Source organism: Vanellus vanellus (genome assembly GCF_965231255.1).
Source record: "Vanellus vanellus genome assembly, chromosome: 15".
NCBI lineage: Eukaryota > Metazoa > Chordata > Aves > Charadriiformes > Charadriidae > Vanellus > Vanellus vanellus.
This window is the reverse complement of record NC_138920.1, coordinates 14,043,805-14,053,257: the sequence shown is the minus strand read 5'-3', so window position 1 is coordinate 14,053,257 and position 9,453 is coordinate 14,043,805.

Here is a 9,453-nt window from a genome sequence, read left to right as displayed (position 1 = left end):
TCCTGGCGCTGGCGCGGACCCTGCTGGACGTGAGTTTGAGTGATTTCAGTGCTGCCTCTGAGTGGGAGCGTCTTTATCCCAAACATGTTCATGCAATAGAAGGATTTATTTTCTTTACTTCGTAGATGATGCTTTTAATTTCAGGAACTGGAAAGGTTGGTGCCACCCTGCACGCTGGGTCGAGACCAGGCTGGATGAGAGCAGCAGTCATGCAGAAGATCTTCCATCCTGGCTGCGGGACAGGTCTGCCCTGGCCGTTAGGAGCCGTGGCCATGCCGGCGTGTCCCAGCGCTCTCCGGAGGCAGTGTTGGGAGCAGGGGATGGAGCAGAGACCTCGTGTGCGTGCGCTGCTCCGGGGAAAGAGCCTAGAGATGAAGCCCGGGGGTGGCTGCGCTGCAGCTCTGCTTGAAGTGGACGCTCGGTTCTTTCCCGTGGTAGCAGACGGATCGATGCCGTGTGTCTGCATGGAGGCAGAGCTCATTTCTCAGAGTCCCCCTTTGTTAGCCGCAGGGTCACTGTTCGGAAACCTCTAGTTCTGTGTGTCACAGCCATTAAATCAACCCCGTATTGGCTAATTCCGCCTCTTCTGCCAGGCTGGCTGGCTTTGACTATCACTTACTTTTTCCTGGTTAAAAACAATATTAACTCATTCCTTGCCCTGGGGAGGGGGACAGCGTGGCCAGGCTGGCCCTTCCATGGGGACGGAGGTGGGGAGGAGTGTGGGGCTGGGGATTTTTGCTCTGCTGCGATGCCTGCTCTGCAGCCGATCCAGCCGTGGTCACGGGTGGGTGGGCGAGGACATGGCTCAGCAGTGCTGGGTGCTCCCGTGTCCCCCGGCCCTGCCGTGCTCCTGGAGGATGGGGAGGAGGCTGCAAGGGGGCTCCTCTCCGTGCCTCCATGGTTGGGTGAAGGTTCCCGCGTCCTTTCTCGATGGCAGGGTGTGCCGTAGCTTCAGCAATTTGATATTTTCAGGGTTTTTTGGCAATTTTTCTGTCTAATGAGTTTTGTTTTCAGTCCAACCCTGCTGAGATGGACATGGCCATCAGGAGGGGGGAGGGATGTTGTGGAGGGAGCATTTTGCTTTGAAAGCGGTGGGTGTGGGGAGGCAGAGTTGCCTCAAAAGGCTTCTTGAGTTTGAAAAGATGCTGGGATGAGGTGGGCGAAACAGGAGAGGGATGTCTGTCCATCCTGCCTGCATGCCCACCGGGTGGGTGGGAGAGCCCCCAGATGCTCACCGGTCCAGCCTGTGCGTCCCCCAAGTCACAGTAAATGCTGTGAGCAGCGGTGTCTTTTTGGAGGTAGTTTAGGTGTCTTTTTAAAAGTTGTTTTTTTTTATGGACTCCACATCTGCTTTTGTTCAGGGACACTCAGATCACTTTGTGTTGTTTTACTCTTCCACCCTTTGCCGGGGATTTGAACACGGGTGGATGCAGCATCGTCCTGAGAAAAACCTCTGTAGCTGTGCGTATACTGAAATCCGCATCCTGAAACGGAGCAGGGAGAGCGGCGGGGTGGCAGGGCTGTCCCCAAACGCCTGGGCTTTGCTTGTGGCATTTGATGCCATCTCCATCTCCGATACCAGCAGCAAACTCGGCACCAGGCACCCACTGCTGTGCTGGCCATAACATCCTGCCTGCAAAGTACAAGTTTTAATTTAGAAAAGCACCTGGCAGTTATGAAGCTGAGCCAAGCCGGGCCACCCCGGGGCGTCCCTGGCGTGGGCAGGGTGTGCACGGCACTGGTGAGCTCCAAAGTCTGGTCGTCCATGGCACGGTGGGGGCGGACCCGGCTGCACCCAGCACTGATAGCAGCCAACTCCTTGAGCTGTATCTAGAAGAGTTATGATACACAATCAAGAGTAAAACTGATTTATTCCTCTAAGGCATTAGATTCTGTTTTGTTTCAGCTGAGCCTGAACCCCGGGGCCACAGCTGATTAGGAGGAGCTGTGACTAATCAGAGGCTTTTCCCTCCCGAGCTGCCTGCCATTAAGATATCGCAGTCAATTCTTCCTTGCCTGTCTTTGTACTTGGGACGGCATTACTATGTCAGACCAAGGAAATATAAAGGGTTGTGAACACCGTGAACCTCTTCTTGCCTCTCCAGTGTGAGCAGCGTTGCTGATTTGGACCCAAGGCTGTGCTTCCAGCCCAGAGCCCTCTGCTCCCGTGCTGCAACGGTGACTGAAGGTCCCTCCGTGACCACAGGGACACCTTCCCCTAGCAGTGCCGGTGGCTGGAAAGCGTTGATGCCTTTGCCCAGCCCTCGAGAGCTGTGGGCTGAGCGCCCTGCACCAGCCATCTCTGCTTTGGACAAACCCATCCAGGTTATCCGGGGGCTGCGGGTTGAGAGGGGATGGCTGGTTTGATGGGGGACGGCTGGAGGGGCCTCCTCCTCTTTAAGAGTGTCTGAGAGGTGGCATCCGAGTGTGGGGGGAGGCAGGGTTTGTGGCATCTCCACGTTGGTGTGAGCAGTGCTGGGGACATGGCAGTGGGTAGGGACTGCCAGGGCAGAGCTGGCAGTGGGCAGCAGCTCTTCCCCGGCTCTGCGTGCCTTTACAAGCCCCGGAGACTATCGATTGCTTCGCTGGCAAAGTATTCCCAGTGTGGGTGTACTTTGCCCTGCAAGGCAATGCTTCCTAGGGATGTGAACAGCAATACAAGCAACGAAAGCTCAGCAGACAGATTTTGGCTGGTGCAATCCTCCCCTCCCTTTGCAGCAGCTTTCGGGGCAGCCAGGCAGGGAGGTGCTGGAGGTGCAGCCCGGTCTCCACAGAGGGACCGGCTGTGATGCTCTGGGATGCCTCAGAGGTGTGCTCTGCTCTCGGGGGGGGGGGATGTGCCACCCCTGAGCTGAGCGTGCCGCGGTGCTTCCCCGCTCTGCAGAAGGGCAGCTGGATCCTCGGAGGGCCGGTGGTAACTCGTGGTAGGGCTGGGGCTGAGGCTTGAGAAGGAAGAGTAAAGGGAAGTCACCTACAGTAAGCTGTAAACAGAGTAGCAGTCAGCATGTGGATAACTGGCCTTGGGCTGGATGCAGCGAGGATGCGGCCGTTGGGGCTCGGAGAGGGGCACCCTGGCCAGGGGGAAAGTCCCGTGGTGCACGTGGTTTGCTTGTCTCCTGGTTCTTCCACCCTGGTTTCAGCAGTGGTGGTAAAGCATCGCTTGTGGGAGCACGTCCCACCTGCAGATCGGAGGCAGGATCTCCCCGCGGCGCTGACAGCAGCACCGGGATCAGGGGCTCCGTGTTGGGGAGCACTGCCCTCGCCGGTGCCGCTGCTCTGACGGCTGAGTGCTGCCGCGGAGCCCGGGTGTGCTCCCAGGGCGGCGGCGGGTATGGTGCACCCCACAACCGGCGCATCGGGGTGAATCCCAGTGGGTCAACCCACCACGTGAGCCTGGGGTCCCTGCAGCAGGGATGGGGCTCCCACGTGCCCACCGGTGCCTGCTTTGCCAGCCTGGCACTGCCGGCAGCTGCCTTCCCGGGGCCCCCTTGGGTGCTCAGCTGTGCTCCCCGTTCCTCCCGTGGGGAGCCCAGGGCTGCTCTGCTCACAGCCGGGTGTGGAGGACTCGCATCCAGAGACAAATTACATAAGGGCTGCGGCTGACTCATGCCAAATCCCTGTTTTTCTCCGGATTGTGCAGTGATGGAGAGGCACAGCCACTTGCATTTTCTGCTCCAGGCGCCTGTGGGAGCAGCCTGCAGCATTTGGGAGAGACCCGCCGAGGCTCCTGCTGCCCAGGCATCAAACCGGCAGCATTGCAAGCAGAGCTGTGCCATGGTCCTGCCTGCGCTGCTGCCTGCGCTGCTGCCTGCAGGCTGCCAGGGAGCAGGAGGCTGCAGGAAATCACCACCAGTTCCTCTGGACTGGTTTAGCGGTGGTACTGGGGCAGGGGATGCTCAAGCATCTTCACAGGAGGCCCTCCCGCATCCCAGCTCGTCCTCGGGCAGTTGTGCAGTGCACCAACGCAGCGTGCCCAGGGCTGGGGGGGGGAGGGGGGTACAGCTGAGCCCCCCACCCCCCCCCCCCCGATGGCAGCAGTGATGGCTTCATGGGGAAACCCCTCTGTGGCTGTCGGTCCTGTCACTGCAGGAGTGGAAACTGAAACTCAGGGCTTTCAGCTGGGTGTGTGTTTGTTCTAAAATCGGCAAATCCTGGCCTTCGGCTCTTCCCCACCCTGACGCTGTTGATGCGGTGACGCAGCTTTGCCTCCTCCCTGCTCTGGCTGCAGCTGCCCGGCTCGGGCAGAGGCTTCTTCCTCGCTGCCGGCCAGAGATTAAGTAACAGCAGAGCCCGGCTGCTCCCCTGGGTTTTGTTCTCTGTTTCTATCCCCTTTTTACGCATGCCCAGCGGGGCCAGAAGCTTTATCTAAGATAGTGAAAGCTCTTTGCTCTGGGCTTCTGGAGCTGGAGCTCGAGGGCAAATATCCCACCTGTAAAATCAGAGTGAAACCTCCAAATACCCAACCTGTAAAATCAGAGCGGAGCCCCAGTGCCGAAGCGGCTCCTTGGCACTGTCCGTCCTGGCTCTGGCATCCTGGGGAGGGGGGGGAAGTTGTTGGAGGGTATTTTGTTGCTGTTTCTTACTGCTGTCTGCCGATGGCTGGGCTCCTACAGAGGCGTCTGCTGTGGTTTAGAGTCACTGCTGTGGAGGGGATGATTTCTGCACACAGGCAACACACTCCGTGGCTGTTCCATGTCCCGGTGCCTGCGCTCACTCCGTGCCGGGGCTGGGGACCAGAGCTGGTGCCTTCCCGAGCTCTTTGGCCTCGCTTGGCTCTGGGGCTGCATCTTCGCAGGGGAAGGGGCCCCTCCTTTCCTGCACAGGGATGGGGCCCCTGCGCTGCCCCGACTGATAAATTTTTTCGAAACAAACCTTTCAGCTGCACGGAAAAGGCCAAAAGGCTCCTTCCCAGGCAGGAAAGCCAAGCGGGGGCTCAGCTCCTCCTGCGAGGCTGAGCTGCCCCCTTGCTCCTCGCCGACAAAAGGCAGAGCGGAGCAGCGTGCAGCCCTGCAGCCGTGGCCCTGCCGCAGGCAGCCGTCGCGGCCACGGTGCTCTGGTGCATGGAGCAGGCGCGTTTGCTGCCCAGGGATGGCTGGTTCCCACAGCCACCCACTGCTCTGGTGGGGTCCCTCCAGCGCCCACAGGACTGTGCGGCACCACATCCCTCCCCAGTGTGAAAGCATCTTTCCCTCGGGGCTCCCTGCGGTGCTGTCTGGGGTGGGGACTCCCCCCGCAGCACCCGATGGGTGCAACTGCACAAAGCTGGGAAGTAAAAAAAACATCTTTCCTCTTCCTCCTTCCTTCGGTGTTGACAAATGTGTCAGGAATGGGTCCCTGCCCCTCCTTCCTCCCCTGTTCCCCCCGCCGGCGTGCCCCGTGGGCTGGCTCTCGGCTCTTCAGTGGCTCTCGGCCCTTCGGCATTTCCTCCTCCTGCTTGTTTCGAGGGTGAGCTTTCGCTTCCCTCGCTGATGCTGGCTTTGTGTCAGGGCCCCTGCGCGGCGTCACCCAACGTGATGCGCCCGTCCTTCGACAGAGGGATTTAACACCACCGCTGCTCGCAGGGAAACTTTGCCTCCGGTGCCTGCAATCTTTCACAGTCCCTCGTAGTTCGGAGGTGTGGTAGGTTTTGCCCGGTTGCTTTCCAGGGCTTGCAGCTGCCCATTGGCATAAAGATAATTTTATTAGGTGGGAAGGCTGGAGCCCGGCTGCATCGAGCACATCCGTTCTCTAGGTCGGCGTTTTCTGAAGCCTCGTGTCCGGGATGGCGAGACGATGCGCTGTCGCAGCCCCTGTGCTGTGCTGTAGGGCTGGAGGGGGATGGGGAATTTGGGGGGGGGCAGTGAGAGGAAGCTCCTGGGCCTTTTGCTTGAATGCGTGTGGTTTTGGGGGGGGGGTCTCGGGCTGCAGGGCTGTTATCTGTGTGTACCACTCTCAAATTTTCAGCAGCACCGAACAGCGCGGTGGGGGAGGATGCAGCCACTGGGCTGCTGTGGGTCCAGCTCAGCCAGCTGGGCAGTGGCAGCGCTGGGGGGCTGAGGACCCCCCCACATGCCGGGGGCTGAGCCGCGGGCGCTGGTTCTGGTGGGGTGGCATGTGCCCGCAAAGTGGGGTGCGGGCTCTCGCCACCCAGGGTGGGGGTGCTGCCGCCCGATGCAAACGCGTCTCTGCTCGCCTCGGAGCGCACTCGCTGCTGGGGGGGTGGATTTGGGATTGGGTGGGTTTTTTTGAGGTTTGGTTTGTTTGGGTATTTTTGGCTCGAGGTTGAACTTTCTGCAGCGGCGTTCACCTCGTCAGGCAGGGAAAGGAACGGAAAACGAAAGTGATGCTGATGAGCAGAAACGAAATCGGCGCTTTCGGTCCCGTCCCGTCCCTCCCCCGCCTCCCCGGAAACCCGTTTTAAGCGGAGGCCGTCGGGCTCCGGGGCTGGCGGCGGGGCTGGCCGGGCTGGCGACCGGTGGTGCGGCGGGACTGGCCGGGCTGGCGACCGGTGGTACCTCCGTGCCGCTTTATATCCGCTTTATTATTGCCGGTACCCGGTACCGCCGCTGCCGGGAGCCGGACCTGAGCGCGGGAGGAGAGCCCCGACCCTCCGCGGGTGAGCGGCGGCCCCGGGAGCGGCCCCTCCGCGCTGGGGGGCTGCGGGGAGGCGGGCAGGACCGGGGACGAAGGGGGGGGGGGGACGGGACTCGTCCCGGGATGCGGGGGGGAGGCAGGACCGGTGTGGGAAGGTGGTACCCCAGGGTGGGCGCATCCCTCCTGTTCGCTGCGGGGGTGCGGGCACCGCTGCCGCCCCCTCCCGCCCCGCTGCCGCCCGGTGCCGGTTCCCCCCCCGGGTGCCGGTGGGGCGGGGCGGGGCGGGGCCGCCGTGATGCAATTTCCGCGAAGTCCGGCCCCGGTTTGAATGCGGGGAGGCCCCAGAAACGAAACCGGCGGCGGTGGCGACGAGTCACCGGGTCGTCCCCCCCAACCGGCCGCGGCGGCGGTGAGAGCAGCGCGGGGGGCTGCAGGGCCGGGGGGGGCTGCAGGGGGAGAGGGGGTGCTGCGGGGCTCGGGGGGCTGCCGGTAGCCCTGCAGCGGGCTTTGGGGTGCTGCAGGGTGCGGGGTGCGCATCCCGCTTCGCCCCGGCTCGCAGCATCCCTGCCCGTGCTGGAGCCCCTTCGGGAGAGGAGGAGGGCAGCAGGGGGTAGGATGCAGGTTTTTGGGGTGCTGCTGGAGGGCAGGGAGCAGCCGGGCTGGCAGGGATGCGCCGTGCTGCCTCCAGAGAACAATTCCCAGCAGCTCTCCCTTCCCGGCTCCTGAGCTTCGGGAATGCCGTCTGGGAGCTCCCGGGGAACTTTTTATAGTTGGATAAAGCAAATGCAATACCTCGGGGGTGCAGGTGCCTTGGGGGGGCTGTGCACAAGCCGAGGGGGTTCATGTCTGCCCACCCGCTCGGGCAGCGGTGTTGTGGCTGTCACTTTGCCACAGCCGCGCTGGCGGGACTGTGCCAGCGTTCTCCGGGCAGGACGTGGAGTGAACTGTCACGTTGAAAAAGGCTGAGGAAAGGAGGGGCCCCAGGAACTTCTGAGGCTGGTTTTGCCCAGGAGGGAAATGTCGGAGGGGTCGTGGTTTCGGTGCAGCCGGGAGGGTGACTGCGGGCGACGGGGTGGCACGGGGCAGCATCCGTGGTGCAGCTCCTCTTCCACCGGTACCAAACCCTTCCATTCAGCTCAGCCGCACTGCCTGCTCGCAGGGTGCTGGGGGATGATGCTGTGCTGGTCTCGCGCCACTGCTCTGAGCACTCGCAGCCGAGAGGAAAAACTCCCCGGGTGCCCACGTCCAGTGCTTGGCCGGGACCAATAACTGGGGTGTGGGACCACGGTCCCCTGATGTGCGCAGTCCCCTGGGTGTGCTGTTGGCCTGTCCCCATCCCCGCAGAGAGCTGTCCCGGCACTCTGATCCACGTCACTTGCTCTGATCGAGGGGCACTTGGCTCACTCTGGCGTAGCGTTTTGCCTAATCTCCTGTCAATAATTAATCGAGGCAGGACCTGACAAAAAGGCCACCTTCCTCTCGGTGGGCCGGGATGGCAGAGGGGTGCGGAGCGGTAGGACTCAGCTGCGGAGGTGCAATGAGTGTTTCTCTGCCGCGGGCATGCTTCAACTCATGATTTCCAGGGAAATGTGATTATCCCTGGCGTCAGCGCAGCCCTGCAAGGCGCCTGCCGGGGGATGATGCTCGGACATAGCATGGCCCAGCCCTGACCCAAAGCGTCTTCCGGAGCGTGGAGGAAATGCCGTTAGCGAGGCAGTGGTGTGGTGTGGTTTGGTTTGGTTTGGTTTGGTTTGATTTGGTTTGCAGCGAGGCTGAAGCAGTGCTGGGCAGTGGGTGCATGTGTCCATGTCGGTGTCTGGTGAGGGTATGTGCTATTGGGGGAGAGGCAGATACTCACCCCGATGGGGCTGTGAGCCTCCGTGAGCGGGTGCGGAGCTGGGCGTACAATAAATGAGTCTCTCTGTCTGCCAGAGTGACTCGTTTCACCCGTAAGTGGGATGCAAGTGGCTTTAAACGCCAGGCTGGGCTTTTCAGGAGCACTGTAAAGAAGGTTGTTGTTCTTAAAATGTACAAAATTCAGCTTGCAAATCATGGTCTGTGGCTTGCTGGTAAATACTGCTCTCGACCAGCTCCCACCTTCCTTGGGGCACTTGGATTTTGCCCTGTTGCCATTGGAGTTTTATTATCGTTAAGGCGGCTATCTTATGGTGCACCTCCCCAGGCTTCCTCGTGCCCTGTATCTTTCTTCCGCCCAGGCTTGGATTGCAAAAGCTCCCGTAGCTTTTTCCTTTTTTTCCTGTTATAAGTTGGTTGTAGAGAGAAAAAGGCTTTAATTTGGCTTCAGCGCTGGTGCTACGCGGAGGCTTTAAGAGGGGTTTGCACTTCCCCTTCCTCTTCCCTCCCACCTCCAGACCCAGAGCATGTTCTGGCAGCTTGCTCAAAATCAAAGGCTTTCTTAAAAAAATAAACAGCAAGGGAATTGACCCTTTAAAGGTGGAATATTCCCTCTTAGCTTTTTCAGCCTGGGATGCCCTGCCGAGATGTGAATACCAGTAACAGCCCGGCTGCCCTGTACAGTCCTTATGGGTAGTTCTTAAAGCGTTTAACGGAGCAGGTCGGTGGCATCGCTGCTGCAGGACCACGTCTTCTCTGGGACCACGTCCTCCTCTGTTGATATGCCGGGACCAGAGAGCTCGGTTCCCTCTCCATGGAGCTGACTTCCAGCGATCAGATTTCATCCTCTCTCGTGTGTATTACAGAGGTATTTTGGAGTTTTCACCAGTGACAGCATTGCACAGATGTTGCACAAATCCTGAACGTGAGTGCATTTCCCAGGAGGGCTCATCCTAAGGAGGAGACTTCCAGAGGAAGGAAAGTGAAGCCGCTATCGGAGGGAAACCGAAGCGTTCCCAAAGCCGC